The sequence below is a fragment of the Ictalurus furcatus genome, chromosome 19 (genome assembly GCF_023375685.1).
Source record: "Ictalurus furcatus strain D&B chromosome 19, Billie_1.0, whole genome shotgun sequence".
Classification (NCBI taxonomy): Eukaryota; Metazoa; Chordata; class Actinopteri; order Siluriformes; family Ictaluridae; genus Ictalurus; species Ictalurus furcatus.
In genome coordinates, this window is record NC_071273.1 from 5,296,404 (window position 1) to 5,318,342 (window position 21,939).

At 38.2% G+C, this 21,939-nt stretch overlaps 1 protein-coding gene and 1 pseudogene across 1 annotated transcript in view; one reads left to right on the forward strand and one right to left on the reverse strand.

The window, feature by feature from the left end:
- The window catches only part of LOC128623011 (NLR family CARD domain-containing protein 3-like), a 105,770-nt gene extending 102,414 nt beyond the window's left edge, over positions 1 to 3,356 (reverse strand). The window contains exon 1 of the mRNA XM_053649851.1: positions 3,309 to 3,356. The gene's annotated coding sequence lies outside the window, so the exon portion shown is untranslated. The remainder of the gene's footprint in view (positions 1 to 3,308) is intronic.
- Positions 3,357 to 5,212: 1,856 nt separating this feature from the next.
- On the forward strand, positions 5,213 to 14,637 carry LOC128623015 (interferon-induced GTP-binding protein Mx1-like; annotated as a pseudogene).
- Positions 14,638 to 21,939: the final 7,302 nt, after the last annotated feature.

Below are 21,939 nucleotides of genomic sequence, written 5' to 3' on the forward strand. Positions count from 1 at the left end.
GGCAGCTTTTTATTTAGAGGCATCCCTGTCCATGACATTGAAGTCGAGTTATACATGTTAAACTGTTAAAATGTGGCTGTTGTAAACCATTTTCCTGCTTCTGTACTTAGACAAATGTGTTATTTGAACAATATCTAGACTCAGAGAAGAATGATGATTTGATATTCTATTGATTATTGAATTATAAATCCTTTTGTAAGCTGAACAAAGTTAGATAGATAAATGTCCATTATAGGCAACTCCTCAGTAAGAACATGATTGATGTAGAGTTACACAGGTTTGTTAAAGCAATATAAATTAGGCATGTTAGTTTACTAGCAAGCTAAGCCTGTTAAATTCTTAGCACAACAATTTTTTATAGTTAACTGCTTAGCTGAGATGAAATGTGTGCTGCAACGATAGAACAACTCGGACCAGAATTATTCCTCCAAACTGCCTGTAAAAACAACCATCTTCTGTTGGCTTGGAAAGTTTGATAGTATTCACAATGTGAGATTTTAGACAAAAGATTCTGGCATTTAAAAATCACTAAAGTCCTGCTATTTCTTTTTTGTAACTCAAGTTTCCACAAGTTATTACAATTCCACTGTGTTTTGTTTCCAAGAATGTACGTCAGAGGGAGACATCAGACTCATGTGTCTCACTCAGAGGTCCAGATTGGTTGATCACAGAAGGGATTCCCAATGGTTTAATTACATATTGGTGTATTGCAAAATAATGAATTCTGCTAAAACACACACTAAGTGATACAGTTTGTACAACAGAATACTACATACCATGATATATAATATATTCAGTTCTAGTTTTATGCTGGAACTGTGACATTAGCAGTGACATTAACAGTGATTAGACGCTACCTGTGTAGATCTGAGGGGCCTTCAGCTTTAAACTTCAAAGGTGGCTCCATAGACTGATCACTCTTCATGGAGATACAGCTGGGTGCTGGTGATTCGGACCTTTCTCCCTTGAGTTTACTGCACAACATTATAGACAGTCCTTTAGTGATTTATATACACTCTTTACCATTTTCACTAACTTGTTAATTTAATGATGACTTAATTTTACTTACAATTAATAGAATCTAAAATATTTTCATACCAAGTGGTGACTGATAGCTTTGCATTAACAGAAAAACCTTTGGTTATATTTCAGATATTAATATTTGATTGATTAAAACACATGGACATGTGAAGTTACCGTTTTTTTGAGTGATTTTTGAGTTTATTGCAGGTCTCCATCTTAAATATTAGTAAAGTTTGCAAAAACACAGTTTAGTCCTGAAGAGTCTGATCTCTTCCGCTGGAATGGATCGTACTCCTAGAAAACACAAAAACAAATCAACAGTTAAGCTTCACAACAATTTTCCATTTTTGTCACATTTTTAATACCGCTGCTAAAAAAATTGACAGCTGCATTAAAATCACAAGCTCCACATTTATATATCTGAACTGTCTGGTCCTGTTACATTGGTGTATATATACATACATGTTTAACATTGAACACTCAGTGGAACTAAGGAACTTAGTTAGAAATCAAGGTTTATTATTTAGCATATATATATAAACATGGAGATAATCCAAAAGATTAATGAAAATAAAAATAAAAAAAACCTTGTACATTAATGAATGTTGTGTCGGTATGTCTTTGGCTTCATTTGTTTTGTGTCTGAAACTTTATTATGTGTCATGTGTGTGTTATGTGTAGCCCCCTATCCCTCTCATTTTTTGATAGTTTTTTTTGTGTTGCTATTGCTAGTGGTTGTTATTGTTTATGGGAAACCAATATGACTGTCATTCACACACACAAAAAGAGAAAGTGTGCATTTATCCCTTTAACAGACACACAATTAAATACTTGTGCTAACTAAAATAATCAGAAAGAGATTTCATAAATTTGGCCTGCATGGGAGGTGTGCCTGGAAAAAGCCTTTGCTGTCTAAAAAGAACATTAAAGCAAGAACACAGTTTGCCAATGAGCATATAGGCAAAGACCAGGCTTTTTGGAATAATGTTCGCTGGACAGATGAATCAAAGAGAGTTGTTTGGCCACAGTAACAGCAGACATGTTTGGCACTGACCAAAGACAGCTTTTCAGGAGAAGCACCTCATACCAATTATGTAGTGGTGGAAATTGTATGGTTGGGGGTTGCTTCGCTGCCTCAGGAGCTGGACAGCTTGCATTAATTGATTCAACTATAAATTCTGCATTATATCGAAGAGTGCTTGAAGAAAATGTGGGACCATCTGACCAAAAGTTGAAGTTGAACCGAAAGTGGACCTTTCAACAGGATAATTATCCTAAGCACACTAGCAAATCCTCCAAGGAATGGCTAAAAAAGAAGAAATGGGGAGTTATGGAATGGCCTAGTCAAAGCCCTGGTTTGAATCGTATTGAAATGTGGGGGGATTTGAAATGGCCAGTATGTGCAACGAAACCCTCAATCATCTTGCTATTAAAAGAATACTACATGGAAGAGACTGATGGACAATTTTGTAAAAGGCCTACAAGAAGTTAAAGAGGGCAATAGTAGCTTCTGAGGCCAAAGGTGTAAATATTTTTTCCACAGAACATTATCACATCTATTGATATTTCTATTGAATAAATTATTGAAAAAGATTCTTATCCTTGTGGCTTTGCTCAAGTATATCAACTTTATTACATGTCCGTACCTATCCTCAGAGCTTCTACCTTCTACTTCAGGGGAACTGATACATAAAATATGACTAAAAAATGAAGCTCCGCTTCCATGAGCTCACAGGTGTGTTGTGATTGGCCAGAATTGAGTTCATTTAGAGCCTGGCTCCTTTACTATCCCGGATATTTTCTCTTTATTGGTCGGTCGTAGGCTTTGTTTTTTCCCCATGTCACTGAATTTGAAACTGCTTTCGTTTTTGTCGGCTTGAATTAACATTTTCCCCCAAGCATTGCAAATTCAGGTTCAGGTTCTGCTGACTCTAATTTCATTCCATACAACACCTGTTTACAGCCTATAAACACACCATGACTTCTGCTTCCAGACCGCTAATGAGAGAAATGTGACGAAATATATTTTAAAAACACACAATGTTTGTTCCACACTGATAAATCTATATTCCCCAAACATTTTGAATATTTAATTCATGGGAAATTGAAGAGAGGAAGATGAAAGGCCTATATAGTACATACGCCATAAAAACCTGTTTGCAGCTAAGGTTGTACCTACACGACACAGATTTCCTACAGCTGATTTTACACGAGTTTTATTTACAATATCATCATTCTTCTTATATAAAGTCATTTATAAAGTTTATTATGAAGAAATCACTCACCTTTAGTCAACAGTCCTTGTTGTGTGACATTAATATCACCGTTTCTGCCTTAAAGATTTTGTTTTCACTTTGCCAACTGCTCCACACAGGGCCTGTGCTACCTAGAGTAGGTAATTTGCCTGGTGACTTGGAGGTGGGGCCTCCATAACCGTCACAACACTGTACACTAGTCCACCAATCCAGACGGGCAGGAAAAGACTAGACTTTGTCCATTGGATATAGATGAATTGTTACTCACCTGTAATGACAACAATTAATGTCACCATTTCAAAGTGGGTCCCACCCTCTGAATGTATGAAGATATGTCACCATTTCAAAGTGGGCACACTTTAAAATGCTCCATGATGTCACATTACCAGTAACGCGTAGAGAAGGACGAAAGCGCAGTGTGGGGAGCGATGCTTTCCCTTAGGGAGATTTTACCAGGTGGATAATCGAATATTGTTCATCAATACACACAGTACATTGGTGTTAAAGTTACTCTGCAGTTTTGGTTGGTGTGTGTGTGTGTGTGTGTGTGTGTGTGTGTGTGTGTGTGTGTGTGTGTGTGTGTGATCACATTCTACATATTTTCCATCTTATTCACAATATCATTAAGGGGAAAAAATCGTCCATTGCACCTTTAACATACGACTGACAATGTAAAAATAAATAAATAAATAAAAACCTACACATTGTATGCTATAAAACTTCTCATGTGTGGCATTTTCCCAGCATTATGTAGCATGTTTTATCAGTGAGTACTTTGTTGCTTTACAAAGTAATTTTGTACACTCTCACCACTTTTAACCAAATATTACCCAAATATAATCTGTAAGTGTGCAAAAACCATCGCCTAGCTTCTGGCCGTCTTTGTTCCTCCTCTGGCACTACTTAATTTTTCTAACGTTCTTAATGAAAAATGCCATAGAGCAGGGAACAATTCTGCTTTATTTTATATCTGTTTTAATTTTGTGCATAAGTACATACTTTGATTTTTGGCAGATTTTTCTAGCTAAAGAATGTAACAATTGAACATTCCATTAGCAACAATTAGTGCCAATAAAATGCTGAATTATTATTTATCAACCCTGTAAATTGCGATCGCAAATTAGAACGTTAAGCTTTAGCGTTAGGCCTGTTGTTCAATCGGAATCATGTTGAGATCATATGTCTGGCTATCCAGGTAATGCTCCAAAAGCAGTTTATTAATGTAAAGGAAATCTGGTATGAAAAATTTAAATGCCACCATGCTGACTTTACAGCTACCCACTAAAAGCAAAACCTGGAACAAGGAGGTATTTATATGGATAAATTATATACTGATGGAAAATTACCCTTTAAAATGTAATGATTTTTTCCTGACATATTATCTCTTTAAGACATATCTTACCCCTTCCTATCCCGCCTTATATATAAAAATATAAATATATATATATATATATATATATATATATATATATATATATATATATATATATATATATATATATATATATATGCACACACACAGCCACTAAGTAGCAACAATACAAAGACTTAAATACCCTGCAGTGTCTTCGGTATGTACTCTTTGGTTAAAAATGTTCTATGCTTTTTTCTTGAACCCACAATTTTGAGGTAAATTCAGCACAGTTATTGACCCACCTTTGAACTAGGGATATCTCAAGAGGTTTTTCTGTATTGGCTTCGACTCGTCTTGGCCGTATTTGCATTTGTACTTGTATTTGCATCAGTCTCGCTAAATATGGTCTGGATCTCAGGTGATCCGTTGGCGCTTTGCATGACAGGTGAAGTGACCTGGTGCATCAGTTTCACTTTTCCACGTAACTCAGAGGAAACAGAGCTGCATAAAAGCGCAGACTAAAAACGAACTTAATTAGTTATTGATCGACTTACTTTGCCGAGTTTCTCAGCTGTCAGAGATGAGCGCGAGCCTGAGTGAGCAGTATGAGGAGAAGGTGCGCCCGTACATCGACCTGATCGACTCTCTGCGCCCGCTCGGTGTGGAGAAGGACCTCGCGCTTCCAGCCATCGCCGTGATCGGAGACCAGAGCTCGGGGAAGAGCTCGGTGCTGGAGGCGCTGTCCGGAGTCGCTCTGCCCCGCGGGGGAGGTGAGACACCATGGGTCAACTTATTAATCATATGGGTTTAAAAAATAGAACTGATTTATTATTATTATTATTATTATTATTATTATTATTATTATTATTATTATTATTATTGTTGTTGTTGTTGTTGTTGTTGCTGTTATTTATTTATTTTTGCTATGATTATAATTATTCGTTTTATTTATTTCATGAAATACCCGAAGTGCATTTGAGTGCACTCATTATACTGTAGCTCAAGATAAAAAATAACTCAAAAACAAACAAACTAACTAACTGTCACGTTACAAAGGAAGATACGGAAGCAAGCGCAGATGTTCAAACAGTTTAATAAACAAACAACAAAACAAAGACACTAAGACAACTAGGCAAAATACTTTGGCTAAGGTTAAATATAAACTATGAAACAAAACATGGTACAGGGACAAAGGTCAAGATAGACAATAGGTAAGACGAGGAAGCAGTACAAACAGTGGCTATATACATGAGTGCTTGTTAAACAGAAACGTGAGACAGGTGCAGGTGGTCCTGTGACAATGATGTAGTATGGTGCAGTGGCTGCTGGGAAATTAAGTCCAGAGTTAGCTCCTTGATATATGACACAAACAAACAAACAAAACAGTGATATTTCCCTTTTCGTCTAACTTTTTTTAAAAAAAGTCAAATAACATTATAATTACATCCAACTTTTATCTGTAATGACTTTAAACTCTAATTTAATATAATTGTATTGTTATTATTTAATATAATGTGAAATATGTATGACATATCTGTAAATGAATTCAGGAAGTAGACTCGTGATATCAGAGGATGGAAGTACTTTGCAGATCTTTTTTTTTTTTGCAGGAAAAGGACATTTGCGTTAGTGTACGTGTAAATTGTGACAGAATTCAGAAGAATTGTAGTGAATGTCAAATCCAAAACTTTACTACGGTGACTGCGTTCTCTGCGACTATAGTGATCGATGTCAATTACAAATACAAACACGCCCCATAGTAGACCTTAACTCCAACCCCCGACACTAACTGACCCGTGTCTCTGTGATGCGTCATACAAACGCAAAGGGAATTGCGAATCTGTTTGAATATTGGCACACTACGTACGATGCCGAGGAAGTGACCTAGCCAACGGGGTAATTGCTGTTGCTACGGTATTTCTGATAGGGTCATAACTCGTAATACACAACTGCAAGTGAAATGCAACTGCAAGTGGACTTTGCGTGGCATTTGAAATTTGCCGGACATTGTACATTCACATATACGAAAACGCGATAATATGCGATTTGCGTTTTCGTTTTTGATTGAATTCTGTCGCAATTTACGTGTCCACAAGTAGGAAACACAACTGCAAATCTAATTTGCGTTTAATTTTGAAAATTGTCCGCAAGATACTTCCATTTCAATGGAATTTACAGACCCGATCAAACCTAATTTGCATACAGTAGTGCACATGCTCACAGCACCGATCGGACCACTTCAGGGACATCAACAGAGTCTTAACGGAGCCGAAACTTTAATACGGATAAAGTTACGTTCACGTACGTGAAATTTGAATTTCAGGTTTAATCTATTTCAAACGCATTTATTCATCTTCATTTTATTTTCACTCTCATAGCAAGTATCACTATCAAGTATTATGTCCACAGTTATGTTAGCCTAATGTAATGTTCATTACCAATAGAAACTTAATAGTCAATAGTAACATAGAGAGATATGTAATGATTGTAAAGTCTTTATATTTAACATTATTTACACTGAAACTTTCTGAACATACAGCAAATCGCTACGCACGACATATGTATCAGAATGGCTTCAAATGTTTAAAAAAAATTAATAAATGTCAGAGAGGAGTATTCGACTTTTTTACGGTTATATTCTCTGCAGTTAAACAAGAAGGTATCATGACACGATGTCCACTTGAGCTCAAGATGAAAAAGAGCAGACAGAAGGACTTCTGGCATGGAAAGATCAAGTACAAGGACATTGAGAGAGACATTACAGATCCAGCAGATGTGGAGAGATCTATTAGAAAAGGTAACAATGTTGTGAATCATAGTCGTACAGCTCTATAAAGAAATGATTATCAAGTCTCTGACATTTTAGACACAGTATGGCCAAATATTTGGTTTGTTTTCACTCTATCAGTGAATGTCACGCTGTCAAATCTTGGGATGACACTTATACAGTCAAATTAGTGGACAGGAACTAACTCTTTATTTATTATTATTATTATTATTATTATTATTATTATTATTATTATTATTATTATTATTAAGCTTACAACAAAATCAAGCAAATTTCAATGAGTACTTACCTAAGTCCTAAGCGGACTAATGTTGAATACAAGCAAGCTTTGCTACTTTTTTGACTTGTAATGAAGCTACACAAAGTCCTCTCTAATGCTGAAGAGGAGGAGATAAAAGCTATAGTCTGTAAAATTCTTTTACAAATAAAAACTTGAATAAAATGAAATGAAAATGTGATTGTATTATGACTATTCTGTCCCATTGCCGTGTTGTGTTGTGTTTGCCAGCTAGCTTTGTTTGGGCACATTCTTTAACATTAGCAGTCTAATTTGATTAGCGTCTTTCTCAAATTTTATCAAGCCAACATTGTTTGGACTTATTCCTAAACATTCGCTATCTAATTAGGTTGCTGTTTTGTTAGCTAGCTAGCTAGCTTTGCTTAATTATATATTTTACCTAGCTGACTTATTTTTGTTTTAATTATTACTGTCTCATGTGCATGTTCTTCTTTTAGCTCAGAATGAAATAGCTGGAGCCTTGGGCATGAGCGACGAGCTCATCAGCCTGGAGGTGACATCGACCAATGCTCCCGACCTCACGTTCATCGATCTGCCTGGTATTGTCCGAGTGCCAGTCAAAGGCCAACCGGAGGACATTGGAGAACAGGTCAATTGCTTTTAAGGATTATTTAAATGGATCTTATTTGTTATGTGGTATACTGATTAAATATGACATTGTAAACTCTGATAAAATATCAAATGAAGCATTTTGAAATGTATCAGTGCATGTCTGACTTTTTCAGATTAAGAGCCTGATGAAAAAGTTCATCACAAAACAAGACACCATCATCTTGGTGGTGGTGCCGTGTAACGTGGACATCACCACTACTGAAGCGCTGAAGATGGCTCAGAAAATCGATCTACTCGGTGAAAGATCGATTGGTCTGTATTTTTAATATATAGTGAATTGTGTCTGTAACACTTCTCTTCAGTTCGGAGGGAAAAGTATAGCAGTTTTATTTCCCTGTGCATAGGTCAATGCACATGCTTACACGCAGCTCTGTGCAGCTCAGCTCTCGCTCTCGCGTAGCTCTAGTCTCGACCCTCTTTATCCTTGCCACTACTTACTGAGCAGAACACTCATTAGCCAAATTTCGCTCAGGTCTGGGATCCTTACCGCTCACCTTCCACAGCTCTGTTCTCCATTCCTCTCGACCACGCCCAGCGCTTCCACAGTGATGTTTTAACACGTACACAAGATATCTTCCATAAACATTTTACATGTGTGTTCATAACAGGCATCCTAACAAAGCCCGACCTGGTGGACAAAGGCAAGGAGGATGAGGTGGTGTCCGTCATCAATAACGACATCATTTTCTTCACTAAAGGCTATACGGTCGTCAGGTGCCAAGGACAGCAGGAGGTCGTGGACCGCATCTCTCTGTACGAAGCCATCGAGAAGGAGAAGGGGAAGATATGTCTTGAGAATTTTCCGGAATTTGCCATCGGGAATCTTTAAATGCTGTTGAAAAAAAAAAACTCTGTGAGATGAATGTAAAAATGCGGTTTTCACAGGATGCCGTATAAAGCAGGAAAAGTCACCATTCCCAAGCTGGCTGAGAATCTCACACTCGAACTTGTCCTTCACATCGAGGTAAAGCTAGATTGTATGGTACATAAATGTCCCTGCTCATAGTAAAATACTTGCTGGTAGTAAAATGTGGCTGTGTGTGTGTTTTAGAAATCTCTGCTGCAGCTGAAGGAGCAAATCCAGCTGATGTTGGCTGAAACTCAGACTGAACTGGATCGCTACAACTCGGGGCCTCCTACAGATCCAGAACAATGGATGGACTTCCTGACTGATGTGAGTTGTACACAAAAACGAAATAAAGACTAACAGCGAAGATCCTGAAATCTGGAATAATGTCATTTAACACGTCCTTGGAAAGTCATTTCCTGGTTATTGTTTCCTTGGTAACTAGTATATCCAGAGTTTTTCACCATGCACTCGATGTACTGCTGCAAATATTTTCTAATATACCCAGAGTTTAATTTGAGCAGCTCTGAAATGTATCGCAACTTAAAAGGTGAGAGTCTAAGAGAGTGAGCGGCAACAGGTCGTTGTTGAAGCAGTTTGGAGTTCGGAATGAAAGGAAAACATGAAGGGCCTAGCTATTGTAGATCAACTCATCACTTCATCACTTGGCATCACTTCATTTCCCTCACGTTCTTACTTTCATCCCTTCTGTGGCTGATGAATAAATGATTACACACACACACACACACACACACACACACACACACACACATATATATATATATATATATATATATATATATATATATATATATATATATATATATATATATATATATATATATATATAAACAAATCTTATCTTTACGTTATCTGACTTAGGATCTTCTGACATACTGTTTATTCCTTTCATCCCTGGAAAGGAACCCAATTGATTTCCTGCTCACAGACCGACAAAGATGAAAAATGCCCTATTTGGGTTCGGCAAATTCAATTCACTTTAATTTGTATAGCGCTTTTAACACTGAACATTGGCTCAAAGCAGCTTTACAGAAATGTATAAACACACGATAGAGAATTTAAGTGTGAATTTATCCCTATTGAGTGAGTCGGTAGCGACAGTGGTGAGGAAAAACTCCCTAAGATGATATGAGGAAGAAACCTTGAGAGGAACCAGACTCAGAAGGGAACCGTCCTCATCTGGGTAACAGCGGATAGTGTGAAAGTAATATAAAGTTCATTATGGTTTTAACATGAAGTCTGTTTGTTGAACTAGTCCACTGTTCACCAAAAGAGACCTGAGTGTAAAACTGCATGTGGTAATCGCAGTCCCAAGGCCATCACAGCAACCGTAGTCCCAGCAACCACAACGAGAACGTCCATGTGGAACTGAGGTCCAAAACCATTTCCATTGTACTTCAAGCAGTATCATCCTTAGCAAGACTGTAGCCTCCAGTTGATGAGAGCTCCATCCAGACCTAGGGCATCAGGATGGATCAGGCAGGTCCGGAGAGCAGAAAGTGTCAGGATCACTGGCTTCTCCATAATATCACTTGTGGCTCGATCATCAATTCCGTTTTCCTTTATATCTGCTTTCATTTTACATTATAGCTTTACGAACCTTCTGGCTAACTCTGCCCAAACAGCAAATGAATGGTATCGAGCACAGGTCTCCAATCTTATCTGCAAGCGGCCGGTGTGAGTGCAGGTTCTCAATCCAACAAGTAGGAGCCACACTTCACTAAAACGCTACCGTATTACACTGAGTGCATCTGAGTTTTTATTCTTTTTTTAAAAAATCTGTCTGACTACAGGCATTTGTTTGTTTATTAGAAAATAACAGCATTCACTCAGGACGCCATCAACATAACAATTGGAGAGGAGACGAAGAGCGTGCCACGTCAACATCGTCTCCACTCTGAGGAGACAGTTTAATGACTGGAAGATGGATTTAGACAAAAGAGGAAACACATGTGAGTGACATGTGGTGTGATGATATATCTCTGTGTCTGTATATCAAGGGCGTTACAGATGTTGGGTACCTGAAATATTGCAATAAAAAAATTTACTAATTTAATTCCCGCAGGTATTACCTACGGTATGACTTTGCACATTTGAAAACCTTTCACCAAGCATCTATATTTCAACATAATCTTTGTTTAATTTAAATAGGGATTTTCTGGGAAAAAAAATCTTATCTAAACTGAGAAGCTAGTCAGAGTTGTAGGAAATTGTATACTTACATATTTATAAGTCATAGATGAAGAATAATGAAGCCATATCTTCTGATATAAATCTGTTAAAAGTGTTCTTGTACAGTAGGAGTGTCCACTCTTATTTTATAAACACATGAGTGGGGATGGGATGTAGGATGGACCACACTGAAGGTTATGGCGTTTACCTTTACCCTGAACCTTTACTTTGGTGGTGGAGGGGATTTTTAGTTAACAAGGGCATTGAGAAGGAAGTGAAGGAGTATGAAGAAAAATACAGAGGCAGAGAACTCCCAGGATTCATCAACTACAAGACCTTCGAGATTATACTGAAGGACCAGATCAAACAGCTGGAGAAACCTACGATCAGGAGAATGAAGGACATCTCAGGTAAATGGCATATATGAACTCATTTGAAGATAAATGTACGGAGCCATTTCACAGGCTTTGTATTCTGTCTTACATGTAAGGTAATAAATAATGGGAAAATATCACGATTTACTACTACATCATATTTCCACAGATTCCACATCAATTTCTCTTCCACATTCTGCTTTGCCTTTTGTGTGCATCGAGATTTATTACAGAAATTAATGATTTTCTTTTTTTCTTTTTCTTTTTAGATTTCATTAGGAATGAGTTCATCCAGCTGGCTCAATCCAACTTTCTGGACTTCCCGAATCTCCTCAAAGTGACAAAAGTAGGTCGTCATATTTACACGAACTTTACGGACACGTTTGAAACTCTGCCTACATTTGCTGGACCATGAACACCAAATGACAATATATGATAAACATGAACCAAAAGGTCTAATACAAGAAGCATGCTGTCAGGGAATATCATGTTCAAACATGTCATGGTGAGATGGTCCTTTCTTCCTCCAGACCAAGATCGAGAACATAAAGCAGCTGAAGGAGTCCGAGGCTGAATCGATGCTGAAGACTCAGTTTAACATGGAGCTGATGATCTATACTCAGGATAGTGTCTACACTAACATCCTGAACATGCTGAAGCGCATGGAGGAAGAAGATGAGAGACAATCTCATGGCGTGGCTCGCCCTCCTTGCAATAGTTTGTGCGATTTCTCAGACACTGAAGCCACCCTGGAGGAACTGACGCACTACCTCAAGTCTTACTACAGCGTAAGTGGTTATTGTCAATCGTTCATTTCCTGTTGTTACTGATGATATTTCTGATTATTTGCAATGTTATCATGTTCAACCACAGTAAGAGGGCATAACCATGATGGATACTACTCTGAAACCCTCATTTCAAGGCGTAGTATCTGCTTTGATTTTTGACAGATTATTGTAGTTCACGAACATATAACGTGAACACTCCTTTAGCCATAACACATCACTTATACCTGCGTATTGACTTTTTTGAGAGGAGTTGGAGTTCTCTTGGCATTTGCACTTGGACTTAAAAGATGGGTTTTCTCACATACATTGCAGCACAATGAAATTCTTTTCTTTGCATATGCCAGGAAGCTAGGACCAGACATGAGCAAATAGGGGCTTAAGGGCTTTGCTCAAGGGCCCAACAGTGGCAGCTTGGCAGCACTGGGGTTTGAACCCTTGTCTTTCTGATCAGTACCCCAGAGCCTTAACCATTGAGCCAAGTAATACCTTATTTTAGAAAACAGCCTAATCACTGGCGCAATGTACAAATGATGCCCACTAGTTGAAGTTAAGACGTGGCCTCGAAAAGGATTTGATGGTTTTCAGTCTCGAATTGGTGTGGCTTTCCTTTCTTTTGAACTTGATCTTGGCTTGGCCTGGATCCCCTCCCCCCAAAAAACTCTGTCATGACTCGACCTCGGCTGGCCCTGGTCTTGGAATTGGACGGTCTTGACTACAATATTATTTGAGACAGACTTCTATTACTTGTTGCTTACTGTAGCCTTATCGCTCCAGTTAAAAAAATGAAATGTCAAACACAACATGCACGCCTTATCTTGATTGACTCTGCTTGGGGTAAATTTTTCTTAATTGAATATGTGTTTAGATTGCGAGTAACCGTCTGGCTGACCAGGTGCCGCTGGTGATCAAGTACAAGGTGCTTCAGGAGTCGGCGGAGCAGCTGCAGAGAGAAATGCTACAGCTCATGCAGAATTATAACATTAATGATCTGTTGGAAGAAGATTATTTCATCAACATCAAACGCAACAACCTAAAAAGCTGCCAGAAATGTCTGGCGGAGGCCCTCGTCAAACTGGTCTTGTTTTAAATTTCAAATTTGTAGTTAATTATGGTTTATGGGAAAATGTATAACTTTTGAAAACTTTAGGAAATGCAGGTAGTAATGATAATAATAATTGATATATTTACTTTTAGATGATTAGTTCATATAGCTACTTAAAAGCTTTGCATTTTTTGTTTGTTGCACAATATTTAAAGAAACGTAATCGAAATATCTGTTAATGCGATTTCTTACTTTGCTGTGTTGAGTCTGTGACAAAATTATCCTAGATGTACTTTTTTGTTTTGAGACTGTTTCATGCTTCTTATACTTGCTGGGAGAATGATTTTATTATTTCTTTTTCACTTGGATTGATAATGATTAATTAGGAATAAACTTTCATAAAATCTAGTTTGGGCGTCATTGGAAGTTTTACTTGTTTTTCTGTCTTAATCCCACACACATTACGCTGGTGATATATTAAACATACCATGTCAGGATTGTGTAAGTGGAGTTTGAATGTTCTCACCGTGCTTCGAGAGTTTCCTCCGGGTACTACAGCGTCCTCCTCCAGTCCAAAGACATGCACTGTAGGCTGATTGCCATCTCTAAAATATGTGTCCATAGTATGTGAATGTGTGTTGGAACCCCATCCAAGGTGTCCCCTGCCTTGTGCCCAAAGTCCCCTGGGATATACTCCAGGCTCCCCGCAACCGCATCTTTGGTCTACTTGGTGTCATATTATGTCACAATAAAACTCTACAGAAGTGACAGTGAAGCATGATCACAGATCAAACATTACAGTAAAGTAAATGTTGCCTGAAAATGAAAAAGTCACAGCTTAAACCATTGTCTGTGTGTGTGTGTGTGTGTGTGTGTCTGTGTGTGTCTGTGTGTGTCTGTGTGTGGAGTTTACTGCAGGTTTTCCCGTGTGATTTCCCTACTAGAGGTTGTGGAGGTTAAAAACGGATATTTTCAACAACAAAACAAATGTACCGCTGCAGTAGGTTTTGTTATATTGTTTCCTTAGTTGAAGGCTGTTTTTATATTGCATTTCAAGAAAAGGGATACACTTGTATTTTCTTTATCAAATGTTGTTTATTTTATTTTTGACTATCAGCTGCTCTGATTTATTAATTCCCTTGACTAAGAATTTACACAAACACATGTTAAAGGAATAAACCACCCCAAACTTTATTTTGTTGGCTTGTATGTGTTTTTATTCACAGTTACATTTACATTACTGCTCTAACTTAATACTTCATCTTAGTTTTCAAATCATAAATGCTCTTGTTATATTAATTGAAAAAGAAGCATACAATTTTAGGAACAAATTAACTATTCTTTCTGCTTAGTCGAATTGTCTCTTTCACTTCCACTAGCAATTGATTTGTGTGTATACAGTAGTGCATATTTAAGGTATTGCAGTGCAATACATAATATGACTATTTTTATAGTCTATTGCTTCAGTAGGAGGGAGAAATCCTGTCCATACCAGCTAGGAATAAACTCCAAAAGGTTAAAATGTGTAAATTATTGTTATTCACAACCAAAGTTAAACTCTTACTGACTTTTAATCCATTTTTATTTGGAGGAAAAATATGCAGTACTTCTCTAGAATACTCTCTATGTACTACAGTCAATACTTTGATGAGTTTTAACTATTACAGATTTTTTTTTTTTTTTTTTTAAGTTTGGAAATAGCTTCTAAATAGTCAGAAATATTGTTAAAATAAGTTGTGACATATTTTGCACCAGAAAATAGAATATACTACACCTCTCACTTTGGCACGTAGCCTATATTTGTTACTGAAATGTTAAAAATGGGGGGAAAAAATTAAATAGCTTCTAAATGGTTTGACCAATTGACCCAAAACAAGTAGTAAAATATCTTCTCTAGAATGTACTACACTTTTCACTTTGGCAAATTTAACTGTATTGTTAATAACTTCATGCATAAATTATTTTTTACTGCAATTAGTCCCTGTAACAAACCTTAAAGATGGGGAATGAGGTGGCGAGAACCGGCTGAACATAAACATAAAGTTTAATCATAAACATAACTCAAACATAACATAAAACACACAAACATAACTGCAACACAAAGCACACGTGCATCTCTCTCTCTCTCTCTCTCTCTCTCTCTCTCTCTCCCTCATTTTATTAAATCATTGCACGGCTGTCATAGAAAGCTAATAAACTAAGAAAGTACCAATTTAGCTGGTATAGCCATTTGAACTATCAAGTGGCTAGCTCACTATTGCTAATGCTAATCTTCATTTTGTAACAGGATCTGAGTTGTCACAATTTATCACTATTATATGTAAGCAGTGACTGACTACCGGCCATTGGATTATTTGAAAAATAATGCACACCCGAGGTGGAATCAAGTATTAAACAGCGTTGTGGTATACAATACATTATTTTCTAAAAACAAAAGAGAATACCAATGGACTCGTGTTTCATGCAGATGTGCGTTTGCTTTTTGTTGCTTTTAAGGTTTATTTATAATCTTAGTGTTATACTAAGGTTATCAATCTTTTTAGTTTCCTTCAGGCAAGTGCCACCGCAGCAGATGTTGAGAAGACTCTCACACTCCCTGCAGGTCCTCGCCTGATACTTCTCGGTATGTATACAATAACATCTGTGTTTGAGAAGAACATTCATGACTGCCTAAGACTTTTGCATATAAACATATTTGTTTTATTCAACAAAGCAATATAATATATTAAATAATGTAATATTTCAGTAAAATTAAATGAGTGTAAAACATATCTTTTTTGTGTTAAATACCTCATGTACCTGGGCATGTCATTCACACTCACTTTCTCACTCTCACTCACTCACAAACATGCTCACAGTAACTCACACTCACTAACTCACACACAAACACACTCACTCACTGTTTAGCAGCCAAAATTCAAAAGTGGTGCTGATGCTTTGCATTAATGACACAGTGGGTCCTTTTTGTTTGTGAGGGAATCCTACCTACATTCCTGACTGGGCTTGCAACATTGTTCGCAATGTTTAACTTACAGTACCAGGAGGAGGCCTCTTGTACTTTGGAGTTCATTCACAGGTAAGATACCTTGTTACTTAAATCTAACTTTCATTTTGTTTTGTTTTTCGCATGCCTCATTTCCCTACTCTAAATGTCGCCAACTGCTTTTGTATAGTGCTGTGTTTCCAGGCGCTTCAGTGGGATAAACCCAGAGCAGGGTTCAAAGTCTAGCCAGGGCGAGGTGGTCTCAAAGAAGACGGGTAAAATCATCACCAAGAAATCTCACAGTTAACCCTCGTGCCTCCATTCTCCTGAAGAATCTCATGGACTTGTCAGTGGGACTTGATTTACACAAGCAAGTTATTACACACTCACACTAATGCTCTCATTGGTAGTATTTATAAAAAATTTATAAAGAATTTGCACATATGAGAATTTGGAATTTATTATTATTATTTTTTAAGTATTTTGGTTTTTGAAGGTTTTAGTTGGATTTTACTGACCTCTGTCATACCACTGCGCTCTGTGCTGGCTGGTTGGCTCTCTCTCTCTCTCTCTCTCTCTCTCTCTCTCTCTCTCTCTCTCCCTCCCCCTCTATCTATAATACAAATGTAATGCAACATGTTTTACATATAAAATAGTACACCTTATTACAGCCTAGTTCTCTTGGTCAAAGTAGTTATAGTGTTGAAGCACTTTTAATAATTCATGTTCAATACCTGTCCGTTATATAATTTTATAAGTCATAAAAAGAAAAAAAAACTATCTATCTATCTATCTATCTATCTATACATACATATATGTATATATCTATATCTATCTATCTATCTATCTATCTCTCTCTCTCTCTCTCTCTCTCTCTCTATATATATATATATATATATATATATATATATATATATATATATATATATATACAACATATTAATAAAACATATTATAGATTAGGTTATATATAAATATATTTTAAATAGAATAGATAATCATTATAATCACTCCTGTGGAGGGGAACAATGGTCTTGAATTTCCTCCATTTGTACACAATCTATCTGACTGTGGATTGGTGGAGTCCAAACTCTTTAAGTTACGGTTTGTAACCTTTTCCAGCCTGATGAGCATCAACAACTCTTTTTCTAAGCTCCTCAGCAATCTCCTTTGTTTGTGCCATGATACACTTCCACCAACATGTTGTGAAGCTAAGGTTGTGTCTCAACCAGCTCCCTAGGTCAGTAGTCAGGGCACAGATCAGGTAGTCGGCCATTTTTAAAGGCTGTTTCAATTGCAAAATCTGCAAAAAAAAAAAAATCTTGAAAAAATCATCTTGAAAAAAATGGGGAATGAAAATTCAGCCAACTTCTGGCTACAAATGAGTAGCTTGTTATTGTTTATGTAGCTCTCAAATGATTACTTATGTTAGCAATTTTTAACTTTATTTGACATTCTATATACAGTTTGTTTGAGTCCAACGACTTTTAAGTGTTTAATGATTTTTTTTCTTAAATCCACAAGCTAGCCTACGATCCTACTTGACATATTATGACAGAAATACGTGTGATTAAGCTAATAAATTTATATGACATATAAAACTTAAACATATTTAAGTATTTAATTTTTGGTGACCTTTCACAATGCAAGTATGTAGTCAGGTTGCCGGAAATTCAGTTATCAGTGTTCCAATGTATAGTGAGCCAGGGTTCTTACCAGCACCTCAACTCGTGTACACTACTACTGAACTAGGGAGTTAGTTGAGACATACCCTGAGACTTTGATAGATCTCTGGTCTTTAAATTAAACAGGATGATCATTCACACCAGATTGTCATCCCATTTATTGAAAACACCTGAATCTAATTTCACTTTCAAATTAACTGCTAATCCTAGAGGTTGACATACTTTTGGCACTCACAGATATGTCATATTGGATCATTTTCCTCAATAAATAAATTCCCAAGTATACTATTGTTGTCTCATTTGTTTAATAGGTTTCTCTTTGTCTACTTTTAGGACTTCTGATCTGTGTTACACTCCTGCCGGCAGATGGCGCTGTAGCATTGAAGTGCAAAGACTGCTGCAGAGAGCGCTCATGCACTAGATTCTTATATATGGACACGCGCATTTTGTTTGTTTTGGTTTTCCCTCTGTTTAAGCATTGGTTGATTTTCGAGGGTGTGTCTTGATTTAATCCAGGTGTCTATGTTTCAGTCTGATCATGTTTGTTATTTAAACCCCTCTTGTGGCTGCACACTTCGCGCAGTATTTACGTTAACTGAGTAAATGTAATGATGAATGCGTTACGTGTGTTAAGCGGTCTTATTGTCGTGTCCGGTTCCTGTTCCATACCTTGTATCCAGTTTTCATGTTTAAAGCTTAATCATCTGTTCCTTTGACCTGCATCTGATCATCTGTTCCGTTGACCATCTGTTCCGCTGACCTGCATCTGCTCCCGCCTCACCTCTCTGTGTCGTTACAGAATACTGCAACTACCATGCGGAAGCAGCAGGTCAACATGAGCGCCGCCGAAGGAGCAGAGTTCGAGGTGTGATTTCGCTCGTTCTGGGAACAGAGTAACCAAATAAATGAAGGATGTGTTGGATGTAAAATTAAATGCAAAATAAAACACGAGGAAACAAGGTGTGAGGAAAATGATTAGTTTATTGAAAAGTTGGGCTCGTGGGTGAGTAATCGGTAGGCGATGGGGACAATAGGGTGAGAATGGTTGATAATGAGGTATATGACCAGGTAAAGCATAGTCTGGCCTTTGGGGAGTGAAGGGAGAACCAGTATCAGAATAAGGCATGTCGTCATCGGCCCTATAACCAGATGAGCCTTCAGGAGAATGAGGGGGGTCGGTCTGAGTTGAAGCGTCCACACACACTCGGGCTGGAATAAGCCTGTATCGGAGAGGTGGCGGAAACGTAGAGGTGTCAGAAGGAGTTAGCAAAGCCTCAATCAAGAGGGCCAAGTTTGCATACAAATGTGAAAGCTGGTAGTGCGTGTTGAGGTCAAAATCACACTCCTCAAAAGTAGGGAACAGCAGCCGTCATTCAGCTTTGCAGAAAACACAGAAAAAGAAATATTCAGGCCAGCGGCTCCAGTAATGCACACACACACACACACACACACACACACACACAGAACTACAGATGAAAGAACAGATAAAGAAGAGAAGTTAATCCTTAAGAATGTTAAAGTAAGCTTAAAACCCATGATAATAGAGAAAACAAGAAGCAGTCTGGAAGGTCTCTCTCGGTGGAAGTCAGCTCAATAATGACAAATGCAGACGTTGGTATTTTTAAAGAAAGGCGGCCTAGGCTGGACCAATTATAAGGGGATTTTGGGAGAGCTAAATTGCAGACCTGAGGGAGTTTTGAGATAGCTAAAATGCAGACATAAGGGAATTTTGTGATATCCAAAATGTGAACATAAGGGGATGTGGTAATGTCTGATATGCATACATAAGGGGATTTGATAAGGTCTGAAATTCATACGTAAGGGGATTTGAAAGGAAGAGGGTGGGAACTAGGACTGAAAGTGTGTATAAAAAGGGTGCTGCAATATCGAATGGTTCAGATCCCTTTTGGGACATCTCAACAGTGTGGATCTCGTGCGGTGGAACAATAAACTTGGACCTGTCTTGCTTTTTCTCACTCCCTGGTTCCGTGTCTTACTTTATTTCTTCAAGGAGCTGTTGGCTGTAAGTACTAAAATTTATGATAAATGTATAAATCGTTAGAAGGTTAGTGGGCAAAATTTGTACCACATTTTGGCGACCACGAAGGGACTGGGCTAAGACCCGAAAGTCTGAGATCCCTGTCGTGGGACTTCACACTCCAAGGACCACAGAGAGGCCGTGTAGTGAGAAGGCACCGCAGACGCTTGTTTAACCAAAGCTCTGCCTTAGTTACTCTGTTGTCACGAGTGGGAAGCCCCGAGGAGGGAAGGAAGACTGAGTTGGTCTCCAGAGAGAGCCCAGTGTAGTAATTGAACAGAATGAGAACGAGGGAGAACAATGGGCTGAAAATGGAGAACAAGGAGCCTCACGCACTAGAGGAACAGAAGAAGGGGGGCTGAGATGGATGTTCCGTATAGAAGGGGATGTGGTGCTCACCCCGTACGAGACAGAGGAAGAATTAGAATTAGAAGGCAGAGTTAAGCGTTTGGAAAGCAGAATAACATATTGGGCAGGTAAAATGGATAAATTGGAAAATCTCAGATAGCAAAGACTGCAAAGAATGCAAACAAGCACCGACTGGAAGAAATGAGGAGGTTGCAGAAATTGGAGAAAGCACTGAGCCAGTCGGCAGGAAAACAGCTAAAAAGCATGAATGAGGCCTCAAAGGCCCTAACGCGGGTACACAAAGAATTACGACAGCAGAAGAATAAACAGGCGAGTTCAGACATGGATCTGGTAGGAGAACAGGAGGGGACAGAGAGTGAGGGGACTGAGACTGGAGAAGAAGAAGAAAACGAACGGGGGGATAGCAATGATGAGGAATCAGATGCCCCCCCACAACAAAGGTGGAGTCCAAAGAAGCCAAAGAATTGCAGAACAGAGCGAGACTGAAAGTCCCATCGAGATACCAGCAGAGCGTCTCAAAGAGAGTATCGCTTTCCCGCTCCCAGTCCGAGTCCGCTCTATATCAGAGTGAGCAACCCCCAGTTCAGATGCCCCTCATGGTCAAAGGAAAAGCTCTGCATTATGCACCATGGAGCTTCATGGACCTAACTGGTCTGATCCAGTGATTACCCAGCATGTGTGAAGGGGGGCAGAAATGGATTACATAATTTGAGGAAAAAACATCAGGACAGCACCTAGCAATCGGTGACATAAAAGCCATTTTCTGCAAAATAGTGGGTAAGGGACGGGCTAAAGAAATGTTCAACATGGAGACCTGATAGATGACCCCCAGGCCGACGCCATCCCTTTTGGCATATACCGACAAGAGGTATCGGAAGCAGTAAGAAGCATGTATCCTGCAAAGATGGATCCTGGGAAACTTGAAAACATCAAGTTGAAAGATGAAGAGAATGTAATCACCTTTGTACAAGAGTTCCAAGACAGGTGGAGAGATGAAACGGGTGCCAAGTGGGACGAATCAGTGACAAGTGTGGGATTGTTCAAACTACTGCTGAAGAAGGCTCTTCCAGTGTAGGTGCAGAAGAAGTTGGAGGAAGTAGTTGGGCTCAGCTCAATGGAATGGAATTCATTTCTGGCACATGTGACCCATCATGTAGAACAACACAGGAGGCTAAAAAAGGAAGCTAAAGATGCCACCGAGACCCTAATGACCCAACTCTATAAAGCGCAACTCGGAGAAATAACAAGGATAGAACAGGAGGAGAAACAACGAAGGAAAGAAAGCAGTAA